General features: G+C 41.7%; 1 protein-coding gene across 1 annotated transcript in view; it reads left to right on the top strand.

Annotated features, from left to right (window-relative positions):
* The window catches only part of SUPT16H (SPT16 homolog, facilitates chromatin remodeling subunit), a 3,088,153-nt gene that overhangs the window by 253,020 nt on the left and 2,810,537 nt on the right, over positions 1-24,596 (top strand). The gene's annotated exons all lie outside the window — the stretch shown is intronic.

Below are 24,596 nucleotides of genomic sequence, written 5' to 3' on the forward strand. Positions count from 1 at the left end.
GGGATTGGCTCCGAGCCCATCAATATTGAATGTAGGTGAGATGGATCCCAAACATCTAAAGTTATGGTAAGTACATAACTAAAAGTTTTGATACATTGGAGCAAACAAATCCTTTCTGTTCCCAGGAATTAATTTCCACTTTATATATGTATGTGCGTGTGTATGTGTGCGTGTGTATGTGTGCGTGTGTATGTGTGCGTGTGTATGTGTGCGTGTGTATGTGTGCGTGTGTGTGTGTGCGTGTGTGTGTGTGTGTGTGCGTGTGTGTGTGTGTGTGTGTGTGTGTGTGTGTGTGTGTGTGCGTGTGTGTGCGTGTGTGTGTGCGTGTGTGTGTGCGTGTGTGTGTGCGTGTGTGTGCGTGTGCGCGCATGTGCGCGACTAAGATCAAACCAGAGTTTTTAATCTGGATTTGCAGTAGTTTTTCCTAAATGAGTCGATGCAATTAATCATACGAGTAGTAAGTGGGTTTAGTTGTTATATTGCATACCAATACGCAATATGTGCCATGGCAAACTGTTTTCTGTTTGAAATTTTTTTTGTAAATCAAATTCGTGTTTTGATATTGGTAATTCTTTCCAATTTGCAGATTAATTTGGACTTATCCAATCTGATATTGTTTTGGATATTGAAGGTGTTGTGTTTTATATCAGGAAAGTTTAATCCTCCGGTTTCCATGGTCTGATATGATTTATTGAAGCCTTTGTTTCTTTTGGGAAACCATAAAAATGTTATTAGGCATGAATTTGTTTCAAGTATATTCCTTTCTGGTAATGGTTGTATTGCCAAGGCTATGTATAGGATCTTGGCCAGTAACTACGTTTTTATTAACTGTAGTCTATCTTCAAATGTTAATTTAATTTTGTTCCATTTTTCCACAGAGATTTTAATTGTATTGATATTTTAGTTTTGAGACCAATTCATTATTTTTCTTGCATAACTCAATTCCTAGATATTTTAAGATTGATTCTTGTTTCTCTATGATGTGATCCCCCTTAGTTTGCATTTCTTTTTTGTAAACGATTTTGATTTATTGAAATGGAGTCCTGAAGTCATGTGAAATTTGTCAATATATCTTAATTCCTCTGTCTCTCTTGTATTAGATAATGTTAGTAATGTCAGCAAATAGTATTGCTTTAGAATTGTATTGATGATCATCGTGTTTCACTGTTGCAGTTATTACATTTGGGTAATCTGCTGGCAGGTTGCCCTCCGGCTTGATTAACAAAGTCTTTGGTCCTGCGTCTGTTGCTGTCCCTTCTTGCATGACGTCAGGTCGTCAGGGGTATAAAACATGCAGCTGATGCCATTACATCAGTCTTTCTTGCCGCGCAGTGCCCGAAGCAGTTCGCAAGTGCCGGTCAGCCGACTCCTGAAATTTTCGTTTTAGAGTTTCAGAACCGAAGTCTTCAACCAAAGGCTAAGTACCCTATTGGGGAAACATTTTCTTGCTCCTTACCAATGTTAGTAAAAGTGAATAATTGCATTACTTGTGGGAAGCAAATACCTCGTAAGGATCTTCATTTGTACTGTATTCCATGCCTAGCCCCTGATCATAATGTACCTTGCTGTCGATTTTGTGCTAGATTTAATGAACGCACTATTAAACATCGGTACATTTTGCTCCTAAACATTTTGGCTCACAATTTAACTATCCAGAAATTACATCAGTTAGCAATCAGACTACCAGAATACCTAAAAAAAAGCAAAGAAAAAGGCAGTCTCGGTCCAAAACTGATGCTTCTAAGCCATTCGCTAGTTCACCAGTACTCTGGCGCTTTTGCAGCCCTTGATGCCCGCTACTTTTGATTTGCAAGCCTCTACTGAGACGCATTCTGAGTCTGGTATGCCGCGAGATGCTTTAAGTATTGAACCCGCGGATGTCTCTACCTTAGATGGCTCCGGAGCTGCTGTGCAGGCACCGGCTTCTGAGGGTGTTTTCAGGCCTTAAGATTTGTGTATTAAACGGATGCCATTTTCAAAGCCAAGGCCAAAATCTACTGTCTAAAAAAACACTCTTGGGCCACGTGTGCGGGCCCGTATGCCTAAAAAACTATCAAAATGGCTAAAGATTTATTTACCTTGATCAGGGGTAGCCAACTCCCTCCTGCTAAGGGGCCTAGGCAAGACATTGATTATGAATCTTCTGATCAGGATTCTTTTTCTTCTGATTCTAAAACTGAACAGGATTTATCTATACCTACTTATGTGGACTCTGATGCAGAAGATACCATTCCTTCTGCTTCTACACCTGAGGCTTTCTCTTTTTTGGTGGAACTTTACATACCTCAAGGGAATACTTCCACTGGGAAAGTCAGGATTTCTCTGAATCTAGAGAGACATGGGGATATTCTTCCTCTGCCTAGGCCTTTGGCTGTACCTCCTGTTCTAGACATTGTTTTTTTCAGAATCTAGTATGACTCCTGATTATCTGCCTCCAGCTCCTAGTAATCCAGACTAATACTACAGGGTTCCTGACTCCCACAAATTCCTTTTCAAAAATCCTACTGCTGATCCTGAAACCATTTCTCAGGGTCCCAAGGGCATTAAGGCCTCTACTGTTAAAAATCCTACCCCTTCTGATAGATTCCAGGGCACTGGATAGATGGGGTAAGATTTACACTTCTGCAACCTTGGCACTTGGGATTTTAAACTATCAATTTCATATGCTTAAATATCAACAGCATATTATGGGACTAAAACAGAAAATGTTAATTTCTGACTGTGGAAAATAAAAATTTACAGGATTTATTACTTTCAGCTGAACAAGTTGGAAAACACTTTGCAATGTGGTTTTGATTCCTTGGAAGCCTCTTGCAGGGCTGCTGTAACTGGATCTGTGTTAAGAAGGCATGCTTGGCTCAGAGCAAACTCTGCCTGACCATGTTAAAGCAAAATTGTTGGATGCTCCTTTACAGCAGGACAGTCTCTTTCGTAATAAGGATGAGGAAGTGTCAAAGATGGAAGATGAAGCTAAATCTATGCAAACTGAAATAGTTCTTACAAGTGCAACCTCCAAGATTTAGTAGGAACTGGCATATTAAGAACTGGTCCTTTCCAGTCTGTTCGAGAGCTGCTCAAGTCAAATCCAGAGATTCCAAGGGCTCCAATTTTCAGTTACAAAAGAACTTTTAGAACAAAATAATGGGGTACCTCCACCTCCAAATGAGCAACAAGGCACCTCCCTGTGGTGAACAGTCTCAATGACTTCCCTCTACACTCACCAAGCACTTAACTTTTAGCCGCCCCTTTGGGGGGAAAACTGGCACTAAATGCAAGAAACTAGCAACTTATTACCCAGGACAAATGGGTTTTAAATATAGTATCCCAGGGATACAGATTCCATTTCCACACGTTGCCAGTTCCAAACAGATGGCCTCAAATCAGTGGGCAGAGGCCCAGAAACAAGTTCTGTCCCTCCTGAACATGGGGGTTATTCAACACTTATCAGAAGAGGAAAAGGGACAAGATTTCTTTTCAAGACTTTTTTTGGTACCCAGAAAAGACAAATCATGGCGTCCAATTCTGGACTTATCTACTCTAAACACATTTCTGGACATTCCAAAATTCAAGATGTTAACTCAACAGTTACTTCCTATGCTAGGCAAATATGCCTGGTTGGTAACTCTACAGTTAAGAGGCTTACCTGCATATCCCAATCAAGGAATCTTGCAGAAGATACCTCCGCTTCAAGGCAGGCTACTTGCATTACCAGATGTTAGTGTTACACTTCTGTAGTCATTGCACTTGGGTTATCCTGCCGTCAGGCGGTTCCCCAGCTGGCCTGAGTTCCAAAGTCTTGGTCCGGCGTCTGTTGCTGTCGCCTCCTCCCTGACGTCAGTGTGACAGGGAAATACAAGATGCAGCAGGTGCCATTTTCTTCAGTCGTTCTTGCTGCGCGGTGCCTGAAGCAAAAGCAGTTTGCAAGTGCTGGTCGGCCGACTCCTGAGATTTTCAATTCCAGAACCGAAGTCTTCTACAAAGCTAAGTACCCCGTTGGGGAAACTTTTTCTTGCCTCCGTCCGATGTCAGTAAAAGTTAATAACTGTATTTCTTGTGGGAAGCAAATACCTCATAAGGATTTCCATTCTTATTGCATCCCATGCCTAGGCCCAGACCACGACGTCACTGGTTGTCGGTTTTGTGCTAGGTTTAACAAGCGCACTATTAAACGTCTGTTTGATTTTGCCCGACATTACTTTGGCAAAAAATTTAATTATACGATGCCGTCAGAACTTACGACCGCAATTCATAAACAGCGCAAAGACAGGCATCCGAGGCCCAAAACGGATGACGACTCTTCTAGGCCAGTCGCCGGTTCTCCAGTTTTCAGCAAGGCGCCTTTGCAGCCCCTGATGACCGCTTCTGCAGAACCACAGCCAGCCACAGACTCCTTAGTGGAAATGGCTGGGCCATCGGACTACCGAAACCAACCCCGCAAAGGGAGCCTGTGTACATGAGCCTCCTGCAACTTCAGAGGGTGTATTCCGACAGTCAGCTTAGCCTAAAACCCTCTTCCAAGTCTAAACCTCCTCTTAAAACAAATCAGTCTCCAGGGCAGGCCTCCATGCCTAAGAAACAAATGCTGAAAATGGCAGAAGACCTGATTACACTGATCAGGGGGTCCCATCCCCCTCCTGATAAAAGGCCCAGACAGGATGTGGACTCTGACTCCTCCGACCAGGTGTCCATTTCCTCAGTCTTCCTCAAACCTAGGTTACTCTTTACTCCCTTATGAGGATTCTGATGCTGAGGAATCTATTCAAACAGCCTCTCCCCCAGAGGCTTACTCTTTTGGGGAAACTTTACACACCATGAGGGAGCACTTCCATTGGGAGGGCCAGGATTATTCGGAATCCAAGAAAAGGCTCAGAATTCCTACTTTTACCTCAACACAGACCTCTGGCTATTCCGTCAGTGTTGGACATTGTGGATGATTTGTATACTGAATCCAGCTTAAATCCTGATTCCTTACCTCCAGTTAAACTGGGCGGGTATTAGAGTCCCTGACTCTCTCAAATTTCTGTATAAAAGCCCAGTGGCAGACCCAGAAACCATTTCTCAGGGACCCAAAGGGGTCAAGGCCTCATCAGCAAAGAACCCAGTTCTCTCCGACAGACTCCAGAGCATTAGACATATGGGGAAAGAAAGTATATACATCTGCAACTTTAGCAATGAGGGCTTTGAATTGCCAGTTTCACATGTTAAAATGTCAGCAATTTTTGACTCAATTGAAACAAAAAAATGCTTTCAGATACAGATCCTCCTAATTTTAAAGAAATGCAGGATTTATTGCATGCTGCTGAACAAGTGGGAAAACATACTTTACAATGTGGTTTTGATTCTTTAGAGGTCTCCTGCAGAGCAGCAGTTAAAGGCTGTCATTAGAAGACATGCATGGTTAAAGGAATATACATTGCCAGATCATGTTAAAGCAAAACTACTGGATGCACCCTTGCAGCGTGATGTCCTATTTGGAGTTAAGGCAGAAAAGGTACTAAAGAAAATGGAGGATAAGGCAAAATCTATGCAAACAGTGAAATATTTCTTACAGGTACAGCCTTCAAGATTTAGCAGAAACTGGCCAACAAAGAATTGGTCCTTTCCAATTAGACCCCAAAGGGGCAAATACAGATGTCCTAGAGGCAGAGGACAGCCACAAGGTCCTTACAGGCCTCGACAGTGGGGTGCCCCAGGCCAGAAAGAAGACTGACAACCTTACTAAAAACAGTCCCAATGACTTCACACTACAGCTGCCAAACATTTCTCTTGACAGCCCCACTGGGAGGAAAACCGGCTCTTTTCTCAGTTGGCATATGATCACCTAAGACAAATGGGTTCTTAATATCATTTCACAGGGTTACAGGTTCCACTTTCACACTCAGCCACGGTTAACAGGAATGCCATATTTGCCACCAAATCAATGGACAGAGGCTAAAAAACAAATTACAGCACTCATGACCATGGGAGCTATTCAAAGGGTACCTCCACAGGATCATTGATAAGGATTTTACTCTACTCTTTCTGGTACCCAGAAAAGACAAAGCCTGGAGGCCTATTGTGGATCTTTCATCTCTAAACACTTTCCTGGATGTCCCGAAATTCAAAATGTTGACATTACAGCAGTTCTTCCCATGCTGGGCAAGCAAGCTTGGCTCATGACTTAGGGACATGCAGGTATGCCTCCTTGAGGTCCTATCAGACAAAACTGCAGAAGATACCTCAGATTCATAGCTGGTCCAATGCATTATCAATTCTCTGCACTGCCCTTTAGCTTATCTGCAGCACCCAGGGTCTTCACAAAGTGCCTGGCACCAGTAATTGCATTTTGCAGATAGAGGAATTCAAATTTACCCATACCTGGACGACTGCCTAATTCAAGCAGAGAGCAAAAACATTCTCCTAAAGCATCTGGCGTTTGTAAAAAAGTTACTAAGTTGCCTAGGGTACACAGTAAACGAAAAATCAAAACTAGTGCCCTCACAAGAGATAATATTCCTGGGTGCCAGCTTGAACGCAACTGCCCAGATGGCTAATCTTACGCCAGAGAAGCAAGGACATTTGACTCAATACTTTCACTTGATGGCAACAAAGACCTGACTCCCTGCAAGAAAATTCTGCAGGCCTTGGACTACATGGCATCTTGCATACTACTAATTCCATATGCCAGACTGCATATGAGGAAACTACAATGGTACCTAAAGAGTGTATGGTCTCAGCACCGTCAAAGTTTGGAAACGGTTATACCACTAATACCTTGCCTTCAGAAGGAGTTTCGATGGTGGGCACAAGCTTGTCACCTCAACAAGGGTCAGCCTTTTACTCAACCCACACCCAGGCAAACACTGACAACAGATGCATCGGATTACGCCTGGGGAGCACACATGGCAGGAAAATGCATTCAGGGCAAGTGGCCTATAGAACAAAAACCTCTTCACATCAACCAAAAAGAGATGCTAGCTGTACAAAATGTCCTTATAGCTTTCAAGGACCTGCTACATCCAGGACACTACTAAAGACAGACAACACCACAGTCATGTGGTCCATAAACGAGTAAGGGGGCACCCATTCTTACCCCCTCTGCAGACAAGCAATGACCTTGTGGAACACGGATTTAAACTAAAGTTCATCTACAAGCACAATTCCTGCCAGGAGAGAAAAACACACTGGCAGATGACTTGAGCAGAAATATCTTGGATCCACACGAATGGGAATTGAATCCACAAATATTCAAAATAACACAAATGTTGGAGCCTGGACATAGATCTGTTTGCATCACCAAAGAATTGCCAGCTACAGAAATTCTGCACAAGGAGTTACCATCCACAAGCATGGGAAAGTGGATGCCCTTTCATTCAGCTGGAAAAATCTAACAGTATACGCATTCCCACCACTGCCTCTTCTTCCAAAGGTACTCATAAAAGCCAGGCAAGGGGAGCCAAAAATGATCCTGATTGCACCAGACTGGCCATGCCAGCACTGGTACCCAATCTTAAAAAAACTTAGCACAAGGACCACCCTGGATTTTGCCTCAAACACCACATCTACTCTCTCAGAACAACAATCAGATTCTCCACAGCCAGCCAAGGACCTTAAACCTCGCTGCATGGAAGATACCTTAGCAAAGCAAGCAATTCCTCTCTCCAAACTCATTATGGATGCCATCCTGGAGGCCAGAAGGCCTAGTACCAGAAAAGCCTATTCGGATAAATGGAAGAGATTCTGTTCCTGGAACCAGGCTCACAGCCTTGACCCTCTTGTGCCAAACATTCCTCAGATACTACAATATTTGACTGAGATGCTGGACAAAGGCCTCTCCTTTATATCCATCAAGATTCATGCCTCTGCCAACTCTTATTACAACCCAGATCCACCAATTTTCTCAAATCCTTTGCTAAAACAGTACCTCAGAGGGGCTAAAAACATAAGACCGCCCTGTAGAGCACCTGCTCCAACTTGGGACCTCAACTTTGTTTTTGAAAAATTAACTCAACTCCTTTAGAGCCAGCTAGCACAGCAGAATTAAAATACATCTCTTGGAAAACTGCTCTGCTTCTGGCACTTACATCAGCACAAAGAGTTTCAGAATTACAGGCACTAATGGCAGTGAAACCGTTCCTCATTTTCCACCAGGATAGGGTGTCCTTAAGAACTAACCCTACTTTTTATGCCTAAGGTGGTTTCAAGTGTCTCTCTAAACCAAACTATGGATTTGCCAACTTTTTATCCAAAACCACAGAGTAAAGGGGAGAGACTACTGCATTCATTGGACATTCACAGACAGTTGCGCTTCTATTTAGATAAAACCAAAGCTGTCAAAATCTGAGCAATTATTGGTAGCATATGCTGCAGGAGCACCGGGAAAAGCCATTTCAAAACTATTTCAAAATGGATAGGACACTGTATACGTTTCTGCTATATGCTCCGTGGGAAACCTGTGCCTACCAGCATTAGATTTCACTCCACCAGGGCAACAGCCACATCAACGGCCTACCTCAGAGGAGTACCTACCAAGGATATTTTGGAAGCAGCAACATGGAGCTCTGTGCATACCTTCACCAAGCATTACCATCTGCCTCTATACTCCAAATCCAGAGCTGGCTTTGCCTCTGCAGTGCTGCAGGGCCTTTTAGCCAACCATAATGCATTATAGAACCAGCCACCCTACCTCAGCTTTGGGATTCTACTCAAGTGTAATGACTGCAGCAGTGTAACACAAACATAATACAGTTTTGTACCTACCATAAATGTAGATGTTCGAGTGTTGACACTGTTGCAGTCCAGGTTACCCTCCCTCCATCCCCTCTTCTTTGCTTTCACGTACCTAGGTCTACTACCCTTTACTACCTTTGGGGGTATTTGCTGGTAACAAAGTTTGTTTGCTTTTCTTCTTTGTGTTTTAGTAGACATTTGAATTGCCTATCTATTTGGGGGCACCGGACATCTGGGGCAAGAAAAACTGAAGAAAATGATGTCGGCTGCATCTTATATACCCCTGTCTTACTGACGTCAGGGAGGAGGCGACAGCAACAGACGCCGAACCAAGACTTGGAACTCAGGCCGGCTGGGGAACTGCCTGACGGCAGGATAACCCAAGTGTAATGACTGCAGCAGTGTCAACACTCTAACATCTACATTTATGGTAGGTACAAAACTGTACTTTCTCTGCAATGCCCTGCGGCTTATCTACTGTGCCCAGGGTCTTCACAGAGTGCTTGGCTCCAGTAATTGCATTTTGCAGGCAAATAAATATTGAAATATATCCGTACCTGGATGATAGTCTAATTCAGGCAGAAAACAAGGACATTCTTCTAAAGCATCTGGCATTTGTAAAAAGGGTCCTAACTTGTCTAGGGTACACCACAAACGAAAAGAAATCACAACTGGTACCCTCTCAATTGCATTCCTGGGTGCAAGCTTGAATACAACTTCCCAGATGACTTGCCTTATGTCAGAAAAGCAAATTCAGTTGGTGACTTGCTTCAAACAGGTGGCCACAGAAACCCTGCTGTCTGCAAGACAAATTCTGCAAGCGTTGGGTTTCGTGGCTTCTTGCATTCGTCTAATTCCATATGCGACTGCATGAGGAAACTTCAGTGATACTTAAAAGGTTTAGAGTCAACATTGTCACAGGAATCATTGCTTCTAGGCTATCATACCTTGCCTGCAACTAGAGCTATGGTGGGCAGAGGCCTGCCACCAAAACAAGGGACTACCTTTCACTCCACTCCCTGCCACCCAAACCGTAACTACAGACGCATCAGACTATGCTTGGGGGGCTCATCTGGAGGACAAGTGCGTTCAGGGCAAATGGAGCCCAAATCAAATGCACCTTCATATCATTCAGAAAGATATGCTAGCTTTACAGAATGCACCGACAGCCTTCAAGGACTACCTTCATCTAGGACAATTAATGATAGACAACACCAGAGTTATGTGGTACATAAGCAGGGGAAATACACATTCCTACGCAGTTTGCAGACTAGCCATGGCATTTTGGAACACTGCCTTGACCTACCAAATACAACTACAAGCTCAATTTCTGCCAGGAAATCTGAATACTGTCAGACGATCTAAGCAGAAATCTTATGGACCCACACCAATGTAAACTGGAACAATGAATTTTCAACATGTTGACATGCAAATGGGGGAGTCCAGACATATTTCTGGGGTGAGGCAAAAATCTATCAGTTGGACAAATTTTGCACAAGAATTAATCACAAAAAAAGCTTGGAAAGTGGATGTTCTATCATTCAGCTGGAAAAACCTCAGTCTATGCTTTCCCCCTCTGCCTCCGCTCTCCAAAGTTCTACTACGTCAGACAGGACAAACCAAAAATTCTTCTGATTGTTCCAGACTGGCCTTGCCAACACTGGTACCCACTCCTACGCAGTATGTTGTGCCTTCTTCCGTGGCACCTGCCGGAGACACCTTACCTACGGTCTCAGCAGAACTAACAAATTTTGCACACTGCTCCAAACTTTGATTCTTGCAGCATGGCTAGTCAACTAATTTCACCCTTGGCATCCCTCAGCAAACCTGTGATGGATGTCATTTTGGAGGCTAAAAGGCCTAGCACTAGAAAATCTTATGCTGACAAATGGAAAAGATTCTGTGCCTGGAACCAGTCCCAAGGAATAAGCACAGCAATGCCCAGTATTCCTCAGATTCTGCAATACTTAACTGAGATGCTTCACAAGGGCCTATCTTTTTCCATAAAAATCCATGCCTCTGCCATTTCAGCTTATTACAACACAGAACCTCCCCTCTTCTCTCGTCCTCTGCTAAAGCAGTATCTCAGAGGGGCCAAAAATGTAAGACCTCCCAGGAGAGCGCCAACTACTGCATGGGACCTCAATTTTATTTTGGAAAAACTCACTCTCCCTCCTTTTGAGCCAGCTGCTACTACAGACCTAAAATTTCTCCTGGAAAACAGCTTTCTTTTTAGCGGTCACTTCAGCTAGGAGGACTTCAGAATTATAGGCCCTTATGGCAGTGGAGCCTTTCACTTTTTATCTGGACAGAGCGTCTCAAAGGACCAAGGACCAATCCATCTTTCATGCCTAAGGTGGTATTCAGTGTGGCTCTTAATCAAACCATTCATCTGCCAACTTTCTTACCCAATCCACAGAAAGGTGAGCGGATTCTGCATTCATTGAATGTACACAGACAACTTAGATTCTACTTAAACAGGACAAAATTTCTAAGAAAATCTTAACTATTGGTGGCATTTACTGAAGGGGCAGAGGGAAAGGCTATTTCAAAGCAGACTATTTTCAAGTTGGATAAGCCATTGTATTCGTTTCTGCTTGTATGCACCATGGTTAACCTATACCCAAGGGGATCAGATCTAATTACACCAGGACTGTATCGATTTCTGCAGCCTTTCTCAGGGGGGTTCCTACCAGAGACATTCTAGAAGCTGCTACCTAGAGCTCAGTTCATACGTTCACCAAGCATTGCCATTTACCTCTCCTCTAAATCCAGAGCTGGCTTTGCCACTGCTGTCATGCAGGGCCATATAGCTGCTCCTAACGCTGTATAAATCCATCCTCCCAACCATAGCTTTGGGATTTTACCCAAATGTAATGCCTGCAACAATGAAACATGAACATAGTACAGTTGTTTACACTTGCCAAAAATGTAGATGTTAGTGTATTCACTGTTGCAGTCCTGGTTACCTACCCTCCAGCCCCATGTTTTTCTTACTATACCTGTCCTTTTACTTTTCTTAAAAGCCTTTTTGGTATATTTGCTTTTGTTTGGAGGTATATTTTTTGTGTTTTAAATTATATACATATATATGTTTTGCTCCCCATTTGGGGGGCACCTGACATCTGAGGCAAGAAACTGATGTAATGGTGTCAGCTGCATGTTTTATACCCCTGACGACATGGAAGAAGTGACAGCAACCGACGCAGGACCCAAGACTTTAATTAGGCCGACTGAGGGCAACCTGCCAGCAGATTACCCAAATGTAATGACTGCAACAGTGAATACACTAACATCAACGTTTATGGTAAGTGTACACAACTGTACTTTCATAAACATCTGTTCTTTGATGAAACAAACCCCAGCAGCAAAACGAATAAAGTAAAATGTAAAAAATCCCTTGTGCAGAGGAAAAGGAGACTATCCAAAAAATTAAATCCACAGAGGCAGTATATCAATAAAAACAGTTAATTTATTTGTAAGCGCTTTAGTCTGATAAAGCAATTTTTATTGCAAAAGTGCTTACAAATCTGTTTTTATTGATATACTGCCTCTGTGTATTTTGTTGGATTGTCTCGTTTTCCTCTGCACAAGGGATTTTATACATCTATTCCTTTGTTTATATTGTTACACATTGAATCTGCCAGTATTTCAATAGCCAGAGCAAATAGAATCGGTGAAATTGGACATTCTTGTTTAGTGCCTTTTGTTGTATGTTTAGATTCAGAGGTAAAAGGACCTAACTTGACAACGCTAAATTATTTGTGTGTATATATATTTTTTAGGAGATGAACAAAGTATGCAGGAAATTCAAACAGCATTAGGATTTTGAATATAGTCCCAATTTAGGGAGTCAAAGGCTTTCTCTAGATCTAAGCATCATTCCCCCCACTCTGGAATTGTAGATAAGCTTACTAAACTAGGTATATAAATCCCTGTCGCAAGATGGGTTGCCAACTGGCTCAGGGACAGAACCCACACTGTGAAAGCAGCAGACTCTAAGTCCGACTTCAGACCAGTGACAAGTCGAGTACCGCAGGGTTCAGTCCTGGGTCCTCTCCTTTTTGGTATCTACTTCTCTGAAGTACAGGTTAACACTGAAGGTCTTTGGCTAACAAAGTTTGCAGATGACTGCAAACTAGGAGCCATAATTGAAACTCCTAACGTTGTGGACATAATACAAAAGGGCCTCATTTTGACAGATGCTTGGTGTCAAAGCCATGGCCTGAAGCTCATTGCCAAAAAGTGTATTGTCATCCCCTTTATTAAACTCTCTACCCATGAACTTACCACATAAGTGGTAGTCTAACGCCACAAGTATGTTGAGACCTTCGGACTCGGGTGGAAAGTCCTCTCCTTTGATCATATCGCAACAGTGGTCAGGAAATCCTACGTGGCTCACCATCACAGAAGGTTTCTCCTCCAGAAAGAGGTCATTGTTCCGCTCTACTCATCACTCATTAGACCCATTATAGAGTACAATGTCCCTTTTGGTATGTACCTCACAAGACATCTACACCAACTGGAAAGGCCACAGAAATACCTCAGAGGATTACTGGCCTCAAACAGATGCCCTACCCAGACAGTCTCAAACTCCAGCTTTACTCCATCGCATATCGCCTACTCAGAGGCGATCTCTGCCTAACCTACAAAGCTGTCAAACCCAGAGCTGTTGGACATGCTCCAATTAAAGAAATCCCAATCCCTCTGAGCTACATGCTCTAGGGACCTAAACCTTGTCACCACAATAAACATAACATGCTGGAGGCATAGATGCCTGTCCCAGAGACTTCCCATACTCTGGAACAGACTGTCAAACAGAGCTCCTCATTAGCACTCCAAGAAAAATCTTGATTGGATGAGAAATAGGAAATTCACCCCAGGGATCATTTTTGTGGCTTTGCTCAACAGGGGCACAGGAAAATTATTTTCTTGGGTGGCGAAAGCAAGGGTACCTTTTTGGCTAGGCTTATATAGGCCCTAGGGCTAATAGCCTAGTACCTACCTATAAACTGAGTGTTTATTTTGTTAACATAATCTAGGAGTTTATCCTTTTAATATTGTCTGATAAATCCGGTTTGATCATTTGTTTTGGATAGTGGTATTTTCATTCTGTTAATATTGTAATGTCTTGTATTCATTATGTAATAATAAATGTAGGTCTATATTGAGGTACAGAGCTTTGGGGATTGTTTTCCTTTAGGGTTGGTGTGATTAAGGAGCATCTCCGAGAGGGTGGTATTAAAGCTTGTGACTGAATTTCTAATAGAGTTTTATGGAAGAGGGATAGTATCTTTTGAAGGAAAGCTTATATATTTCCATAATTATGCCATCTATACTGTTATGGTCTAATTTTTTGTAGGATATGGGTGCTTGCAGATCTAGTTTTAATTTTTCTGGTATTTTTTTGGAACATTTGTCATCTAGATTTAATGGATCGATATGTATATTTTCTTTGTGGCAATGTTCCATATAGTGATTTCTATAGGCATCAAGAATGTCACCTATAACGAGACCTTTTTTTTTCCCCTTTCTTTTCATGGAAGATGCTTTTAATGTTAGCTTTTGATTTGTATTTTGATGCTTGTGGATAAATTATGTAGATATCTGAGAGAAGTGGCCAAGGTATAAATTTTTTGTTTTTCTAAAGCTAAACTAGTTTTGTTAGAATTTCATTGTATTTTAATAATTTTAGTTTTTCATCTCCAAATTAGTTTTTTTCAGCTTTTACTGAAGTTTGGATTGTAGATCTAATAACTCAGAATCCCATTCTCTGAATTTTTTTATACCAAGTTAGGGTTTTACCATATATAAGCTTTTAATGAATCCCATAATTTATTTATCTCTGTGGTGTACTTAATATCGAAGAACTGTAATTCAGATGACCAGCGTTTGAACTCTCTTAGTTATATGCTGGAATTTTGGAGTTTAATGGTTTGTACCCATTTTGAGGTTTTGGTATCAGTGAATTGTGGTCTGAAAAGGGGCAGGGAGTGATTGAGAAATTCATGATTTTAGAATATATGTCATGGGCAGCAAATGTTTTATCTGTTCTAGTTTGGGTACCAAATCTGTGATCTTGATGGGAACACTAAGATTTATCTTTAAATTTGAAAGTATCTACCAGATGAGATGATTCTACCCACTTGTTTAAAGCTTTTGATGCAGCAGATGTACACACCATTCTCTTATTTGTTTTTGAAATATCAAATATACAGTTAAATCTAATATTAAGTTGCCTTTATAATTATTGGAAATGAAATTTAAGTGTTCTAACGGTTCCTGTTCCAATGCCTGGGAACTAGTATAGATTGGTTAGAGTCCATATTCGGTTATATTTAACTATTACTAATGCCATGAGGCCTTCTTTATCTTCATACTTGTAAATGATTTCTGGGTTAATCACATTTGTTTTCCATAAAATTGTTACATCTCGTCTTACAAGTGGGTTGCGCCAATATCTATCATGTATTCCTTAGGATTCCATTTGTAATTGTCATTTGTTTTGAAATGAGTTTCTTGAAGGAAGACTAATGTTGTTCGTGTTTCACTGTTGCAGTTATTACATTTGGGTTATTTGCTGGCAGGTTGCCCTCAGTTGGCCTGAATTCCAAAGTCTTGGGTCCTCCATCGGTTGCTGTCTTCTCTTCCATGACATCAGGTAGTCAGGGATATAAAACATGCAGCCAACGTCATTTTCGTTGGTCTTTATTGCTGTGCGGTGCCTGAAGCAGAAACATTTCGCAAGTGCCAGTCGGCTGACTACTGAAATATTAGAGTTTGAGTTTCAGAACCAAAGTCTTCACTAAAGCTAAGTTCCCCTGTTGAGGAAACTTTTTTTTCTTGCTCCTTACCGATGTCAGAAAAAGTTAATTGTATTACTTGTGGGAAGCAAATACCTCATAAGGATTTCCAATTATACTGTATTCCTTGCCTAGGCCCTAATCATAACGTGTCTGTCTGTTTTGTGCTAGATTTAACCAATGCCCTATTAAGCGTCTGTTTTTGCATCAAAGTATTTAGGAAACAGATTTAACTACCCAGAAATGCCGTCTGATAGCAATCAGACTACTGGAGTACATAAAAAGCGCAAAGAAAAGGACAGCCAGTCAAGATCCAAAACAGACACTACTTCTCCTAAGCCAGTCGCCGGTACTCTGTGAGGAGCTTTGGCAGCCCCTGATACCCGCTACCTTCGAGTCGCAGGCCTATACAGACACCCACGTGGAGTCCGGCATGCCACATGATACTCAAGGTGTTGGACCGACTGATGTATCTCCCTCGGATGGGTCCGGAGCCGCTGAGCAGTTGTCAACATTTGTATATCAAACTGACAGCTGCAAAACCAAAGACGAAAGCAACTTATAAAACTAAACTGATGCATGAGCCACGTGCACAGGCCTCTGACTAAAAAACAGACTATCAGAATGGCGGAAGACCTCATTACCTTGATCAGGGGTACCCATCCCCCTCCAGATAAGAGGCCTAGGCAAGACATTAATTATGAATCTTCAGATCAGCTTTCTATTTCTTCTGATTACTCTTCTGATCAGGAATTATCTATTCCTACCTATGAGGATTCTGATCCAGAGGAGTCTATACTATCTGCATCTCCTGAGGATTATTCATTTGGAGAAACCTTGTATACTTTGAGGGAGCATTTTCACTGGGAGAGTCGAGACTTAGAATCAAAAAAGAGGCTCAGGGATTTCCTTCTCCCTCAGCACAGGCCTTTAGCCATTCCCCCTGTTTTAGACATTGTGGATGATGTGTTTTCGGAGTCGAGCTTGACCCCCTGACTCCTTACCTCCGGCTCCCAGTAAGCCAGACAGATATTACAGGGTCCCTGACTCTCATAAATATTTATTTATAAACCCTGCTGCTGATCCTGAAACTATTTCACAGGGTCCTAAGGGAGTTGAGGCCTCAACAGCAAAATATCCTATCCCCTCTGATAGAGATTCAAGGGCACTGGACAGATGGGGGGGGAAAGGTTTATACTTCTGCAACCTTGGCAATCAGGGCCTTAAACTGTCAATTTCATATGCTTAAGTACCAGCAACATGTTATGGGGCTGTTGAAACAAATGATTTCAGAATATGCAGAAAATAAAGAATTGCAGGAATTGCATGCAGCTGAACAGGTTGGAAAGCGTAATTTGCAATGTGGTTTTTGACTCTGAGGCCTCCTGCAGGGCCCCAATTACTGGATCTGTGATTAGGAGGCATGCCTTGTTAAAGGAAAAGAATTTGCTTGATCATGTTAAAGCTAAATTGCTAGATGCACCTTTACAGCATGATGCTGTTTGGTATTAAGGCAGAAGAGGTTCTAAAGAAAATGGAAGACAAAGCTAAGTCAATGCAAACTGTTAAAGACTTCTTGCAAGTGCAGCCACCTAGATTTTGTCTACACTGGCCTAAAAAAATTGGTCCTTTCTCGTGCCAGACAGAGCTCAAAAGGGCAAATCCAGATGCCCTAAGTGTTCCAGATACCAGGCGCAAGATTCATACAGGTCAAAGCAATGGGGCGCTTCTACCTCCAAATCTGGAGGAGATGAGGCACAAACCTACAGAAAACAATCCCAGTGACTTCCCTCTGCCTACTCCAAGCACTTAACTTTTGGCAGCACCCATAGTTGGAAAGTTGGCACTTTTTGCTCCAAAATTGGCAGTTGACCCAGGACAAGTGGGTACTAAACATAGTATCACAGGGATACAGATTCCATTTCCACACTCTGCCATTGGCAGATGGTTGGCCATATCTGCCAAAAAATCAATGGGCAGAGGCACAGAAACAGGTTACGTCCCTCGTGGATATGAGGGCCTTTCAGACAGTACCAGAACAGGAAAGACAAGGTTTTTACTAGACTGTTCTTGGTACCCAGAAAGGACAAGGCCTGGCGGCCAATACTGGATTTATCTATTTTGAACACATAGCTGGACATTCCAAAATTCAAAATACTGACTTTGCAGCAGCTTCTGCCCATGCTGGGCAAGAATGCTTGGCTGGTGACATTAGACCTAAAAGAGGTGTACCTGCATGTCCCAATAAGACAGTCATGCAGAAGATGCCTCAGATTCAAGGCTGGCTTAATGCATTACCAATTCTCTGCACTGCCCTTTGTCTTATCTACTGCACCCAGGGTCTTTACAAAGTGCCTGGCACCAGTAATTGCATTTTGCAGACAAAGTATACAAATATATCGTTAGACGACTGTCTCAAGCAGAGAACAAGGGCATTCTTCTTCAACACCTGGTGTTTGTGAAAAGGCTTCTAACATGCCTAGGGTACACAAACGGGGAAAAAAAAAATCACAACTGGTACCCTCTCAAAAGATAACATTCCTGTGTGCAAGCTTGAATACAACTGCCCAGATGGCTTACCTCACGCTAGACAAGCAAAGGCAACTGACTACTTACTTCAAACTGGCAACAAAGACCCAGTTATCTGCAAGACAAATTATGCAGGCTCTGGGCTTCATAGCATCCTGCATCCTACTGATTCCATATGCAAGAATGCATATGAGGAAACTTCAATTGTACCTGAAAAGTTTATGAAGTCAACCTTCTCAGTCTGGAAGCAATGATCCCTCTCGTACCCTGCCTACAACCGGAGTTTCTGTGGTGGGCGAAGGCATGTCACCAAAACATGTGACGGGCTTTCACTCTTCCCCCCTGCCAGCCAAACCTTAACAGACTCATCTGATTATGCCTGGGGGGGGGTCCACATGGCAGGAAGATGCATTCAGGGCATATGGACCCCAAAACAAATGCATCTCCATATCAACCAGAAAGAGATGCTAGCTGTTCATAGTGCTCAAACAGCCTTCATGGACTTGCTTCATCCAGGACAACTACTGATAGACTGACAACACCACAGTCATGTGGTATATAAACAAGGGGGCACACTCGTACCCCCTTTGCAGATTAACCATGGCACTGTGGGACACAGCTCTGACCTACCAAATACATCTTCAAGCTCAATTCCTGCCAGGAAAACAAAATACACTGGCAGACGATTTAAGCAGAAACCTTATGGATCCTCACGAGTGGAAACTAAATCCACAAGTCTTCAGCATAACAGAAAAATGGGGGAGCCCAGACATAGATCTATTTGCCTCTCCTCAAAATTATCAATTGAAAAGATTCTGCAGAAGGACTTATCACACACAAGCATGGAAAGTGGACGCCCTATCCTTCAGTTGGAAAAACCTATCGGTTTACGCCTTTCCTCCTCTGCCTCTTCTCCCCAAGATCCTCCTAAACGTCAAACAAGAGAAACCAAAGATGATACTAATTGCCCTGGACTGGCCCCGCCAGTACTGGTACCCTATGCTAAGGAACTTGTCTCAATACCCAGCTTGGACCTTACCTCAAAGACCAACTATTGTCCCAGCAAAACAGTCAGATCCTGCACAACCAACTACAGACATTGAACCTGGCAGCATGGCTGATCATATAGTTATACAAACACTTCTCAGTAAAGCTGCGATGGATGTCATTTTGGAAGCCAGAAGGCCTAGTACTAGAAAATCTTATGCTGACAAATAGAAGAGATTCTGTGCTTGGAATCAAGCACAAGGAATGGATACAGCAAAACCAGATATTACAATACTTAACAGAGATGCTTGACACAGGCCCATCTTTGTTATCAATCAGAATCCATGCCTCTGCCATTTTGGCTCATTACAATACAGAGCCACCATATCTTTTCTCATCCTTTACTAAAGCAGCATCTTAGAGGAGCCAAAAATTAAGGCCTCCTAGAAGATCGCCATTACCTGCATTGGACTCTGTTGGAAAAGCTCACCCTGCCACCATTTGAACCAGCTGCTACTGCTGATCAAAAGTTCTTGTCATGGAAAACAGCTCTGCTACTAGCAATTACTTCAGCAAGAAGTTTCAGAGCTATGGGCCCTCATGGCTGTAGAGCCTTTTATCATACTTTACCCAGACAGGGTGAACAAATCCTACTTTTATGCCTAAGGTGGTTTCCAGTGTGTCTCATAACCAAACAATTCACCTGCCAACTTTTTATCCAAATCTGCAGAACAAGGGGGAGAGAATTCTGCATTCCTTGGACGTACACAGCTAAGATTCTATGTGAGCAGGACTAAAGCTCTAAGAAAAACTGAGCAATTACTAGTGTCATATGCTGCAGGATCATAAGGAAAGGCTATTTCAAAGCAGACCGTATCAAAGTGGATAAGCCACTACATCCGTTTCTGCTACTTGCACCATGGTAAACCTGTGCCCAAGGGCATTGGGCCTCATTCCACCAGAGCTGCAGCTACTTCAGCAGCCTTTCTCAGAGGAGTACCAACCAAAGACATTCTAGAGGCTGCTACTTGGAGTTCTGTTCACACCTTTACAAAGCATTACCATTTGCCTCTCTGCTCTAAGTCCAGGGCAGGTTTTGCCACTGCAGTGCTGCAGGGCCTTATAGCTGCACCTAATGCTGTTTAGCTCCAGCTTCCCAACCATAGCTTTGGGATTCTACCCAAATGTAATGACTGCAACAGTGAAACACGAGCCTAGTACAGTTGTTTACACTTACATAAATGTAGATTGTTAGAGTATATTCACTGTTGCAGTCCAGCTTACCGTCCCGCCATCCCCCTGTCATTCTGGAGTTTCTTTACTTCTCTGTCTTCTGCAACCTATTTGGTGTATTTGCTTGTAGATGAGGGTAAAGTTTATATTGATGCGTGTGTGTATACCCCTAATGTCATGGAAGAGAAGACAGCAACCGACGCAGGACCCAAGACTTTGGGATTCAGGCTGAGGGCAGCCTGCCAGCAGATTACCCAAATGTAATGACTGCAACAGTGAATACACTCTAACATCTACATTTATGGTAAGTGTACGCAGCTGTACTTTTGGTACTTTTGTGCTTTTGTTCAGTTAAGTATTTCAGTAGATTTGATCGCTTGCTAGGATTGTTTAAGCCATTGCTATTTAAAAATTAAGTTAAATCCATTTTAGGTTATTTAGACTATGTATTTTTTATTTTATTGTGACTATTAAACTTTTTCCCTTATAAAGTATGTTTGAGCTTTTGAAGGATATTATCAATTTTATATTCGAGTGTTTACTAATAAGTAATGTTTTGGTCAGGCATACTAAATATATTTTTGTGAAATAAAGTTGAATTAAAACTAAGATCCTCAGTCATGGAATGAAAGCCCATCAGATTATCACTCTTACCTTGACAAATCAAGAACTGAGTTCCATAAATTGAATTATATGGAGAATATTTGTAATAGGAATGAGCAGTATTTTATATTTTGAACAGATACAGTACTATTGTAGATTAGGCAGAATTCTAATATAATATGTCTATTGTATAAGCAATTAATTGCATAAAAGATAGATGACAAGCAATTCAGTCATAGTAAAGTAGGGTGTATCCTATATTATACCATGACCCCCCCAAAACGTGCACGCTGATTGGCCAGCGTGCCCGTTGTAAATAGAGTTATACTAATGGAAAAAGGTCCGGTTGCCCGGACTTTTTTCCATTACTGTAACTCGTTTTTTTAAAACACTTGTCTCGCTATGTTAAATGGGTTTAACATAGCGAGACAGCTTTAAAATAAGCAACGGAGATCTCCGTTTATTTTAAAACTGTCTCGCTATGTTAAACTCATTAACATAGCGAAACACAAAAAAAGCAACGGAGATCTTGCTTTCTCAGTTGCTTTTGCCCACAGCTGTGATGTACTGCGCAGGCGCGCAGTACATCAGAACTGCCGTGGATGCCAGACATCTGCAGAAGGGCAGTAAACAGGCATTATACTATGCCATTATTTAAGAAAAGTAATAGTTTCTTTTCTTAAATAATGTCATGGTATAATAGCAATAACCCACTTCTGGGTGTGGGTAATGCTAAATTTACCCACGGTTGGCTTTGTTTGGTCCCTTGGGCTTCGCCCTCGGGACCAAACCACGCCAACCGTGGGTAAATTTAGCATTACCTACACCCAAGCGTGGGTTATTGCTATATAAAACTTCAGTAAAAGATTATAGTGCACAATTTAACATTCTCCCTTACTGAAGTCTTTCAAAACTTATTACTTATAAATAGATGGTAATATTTATACCCAATGTTTATAATACAATGTATTTTACTGGATATATTTGAAGTTATATTTCATTGTCAGAATTTAAGTTCTGTTTTTGCTAACTTAAAGCATCAAGATTTTCTGTGAACATTGAAAGTGTATTTTAATTATCAGTTCATCCCTCTTCCCTTTTCCTACAAGGATTTTCATATCTGTCATTTCTCATAAAATGAGTGAAATTATAGGTTAAATACAACAAATTCACGTATTGTGATTAATGATTACAAGTTCCATTTCCATATTCATAAATTGCTATTTTATGGCATATACTTAGTTTTTAGATTTAAATGGCAACTTATTTTGTTTAATCAGCAAAGGTTAAACTGAGTGGCCAATTTAATACTTGTTCAGAATGTTTGTTCCATTCTGACATTTTCAAGTTCAGGCTTCTATTTCTCTTGAGCAACTTTGTTCATTTGTCATGTATAAAACAGTTACCATGGTAACCACTTATGGTCAAGATGGGTTACAAAAACTACAATTCAAGTTAAAGCAATTACATGACTTATACACACTTACTTTTATATAAGAATCATCATGCTTCCCCTTGATGTTCAATGTAGTGTCGTCATTATACACAAGCTCATGTTACTAAATCCTGTCTTTAATATCTAAATTCCGCAGACTGCTTCATCTTGTATGACAATTGTATATTTTGTCTAGATGTACTAAAATCATACATTACATAACTATAGTGTTTTTTGGCTGTTGCTTAATTATTTGAGACCACAAGCTGTAATGCTTATTCTTATTAGGTCCTTCCGAGCATGTTTATACAGTCTGTAGACTTTAAATTATGAGACCCTTCTAGTTTAAGTATATTTCCATCCTTGCATACATACATATCAGTACTTCAAGCATGGGCAACAATGTCCATCCAGTTTTGCCAGAGTACCATTCACTAGTTCATGTGGGGTGTTTCCAGGCTGCTTTTAAACTATCCAAACCAGTATTTGTTGTGTTCCGTTTTGCCAGCCTGTTCCATGCAATGGTCACTGCCAGTGAACCACTCAACACACCTTCCATTCCCCCAGATATTTCCATGAAGGAAATCTGATGAGACTCTAGCACTTCCTGGCAACCCCAAACACCCCTAGAATCCGCTATCCCCAACACGTCCGAGCAAGCTTGCCTCCCAGATCACTACTTAGTCTTTCATAGTAACTCAGACTGCCACTGTCATGCAAGTCCTCAATGTGTTTGGACTGAAATACATTTTAAATATAAAACTGCGCATATATATATTTTTAAATTCAAGGATCAACTTAATGAGCTAAATGGAGTGTTGGGAGACCATCTATGTGTACATGTGGTTTAAACAGCCCTTGTATTACATATATATTTTTTAAATCAAAAACTTCATTGCTGAGAATCATTTTGAAAGCTCCTCAGAGCCATTTAGCATTATCGTCACTGTCTCCATTACCATAACAACCTGGAAGCATCTGTTTTTGTTGGTGTCTGCGTATTGCATACCAGAGGCTCGTGATGCCCCTGAAGCAAAGCTTCACTTCACTGCAACTTCAAGCCTAAATTCCCTCCCTTTCAGCGAGGCAGCACCCAGGAAAAAAGAGCAAACAAATCAAAAAAAAAATTACTCCCAACAAGCTGCCACAACAAGAGGCAACACATTCTTCCAGCCTTCCCACCTCTCACTCAGCAGATGTATAAACAAACTATTCTCTGCCAAAATATCCCAAATCAGTTTTATCCACCCCCTTCCCCTGAATCCAGGCTAAAACACCAAATGTCTCTTCTAATACACAAGCATCAGTAAACCTCTATCATAAGCCGCAACCCACAGCTTCCTGTAGACTAAAACGGCAACATACAACAGTTGCCAGACACAGCTGCATCCACGCGCACCATTTCAGGCGTAATCAAACAGCACTCTAAGCTAAGATGCCTGCCATAATTGATATTAACGGTTTAGACTGACATTTGTGGGTGGACATGGTGGTGCAGCTGTTAGTGTTGCTGCCTCACAGCAAGAGGTTCTCCGGTTCGATCCTCTGCTGGGGGGTGCCTTCTGTGCTGAGTCTGCATGTCCTCCCTGTGGTCGCGTGAGTTTCCTCTGGGTGCTCCGGCTTCTTCCCACATCCCAAAGACATGCTGTAGGTGGATTGGATACTCTAAATTGGCTCTAGGGGTGTGTGTGTTTGCATGTATGTACCTTCAGTGGAAGGTTGGGTGTCGGACTGGCAACTTGACACTGTTAAACTCCTTTGCCAATCATGAGTGGACAGGTGATCCGCTGTGGCGACCCCTAACCAGGAAAAGCTGAAAGACAGAATAGTGACATTTGTACTAGCTGCCAGACACAGCTGCATCCACACGTACCATATCAGAATTGATCGAACAGCACTCATAGCTGTGATACCTTCCATAATTGATACTGATTTAGACAGAATAATAATGACATTTGTACTAAGAGCTTGTTACTACTATTCAGCCAGGATATGCATGATATTTCTAAATCATACTTTAAAGAAGGCATTAGTCTTCATGGCAGCTTTTTTTTTTTTAAACACACTACTGTTACTGCTGTTATGATTTGTTACATTTGAGTCTGAACTCTGAATGGTACCTTGTCAAATTAGTTAATTTAAATTGTAAGTAAAATCAATGAAAAATGAACAAGACAATTATTCATTGAGTTCAAGTAGGGGAATAGAAATTGTGTATTATATGTTGCTTTCTTTCTAGCATTGGTCTGATTTGTTTCTCTTGAGTAGGGGACATCCATTCCATTTCTTCTGGGATA

This window comes from Protopterus annectens, chromosome 16.part0 (genome assembly GCF_019279795.1).
Source record: "Protopterus annectens isolate FY-2018-M chromosome 16.part0, PAN1.0, whole genome shotgun sequence".
Lineage (NCBI taxonomy): Eukaryota > Metazoa > Chordata > Ceratodontiformes > Protopteridae > Protopterus > Protopterus annectens.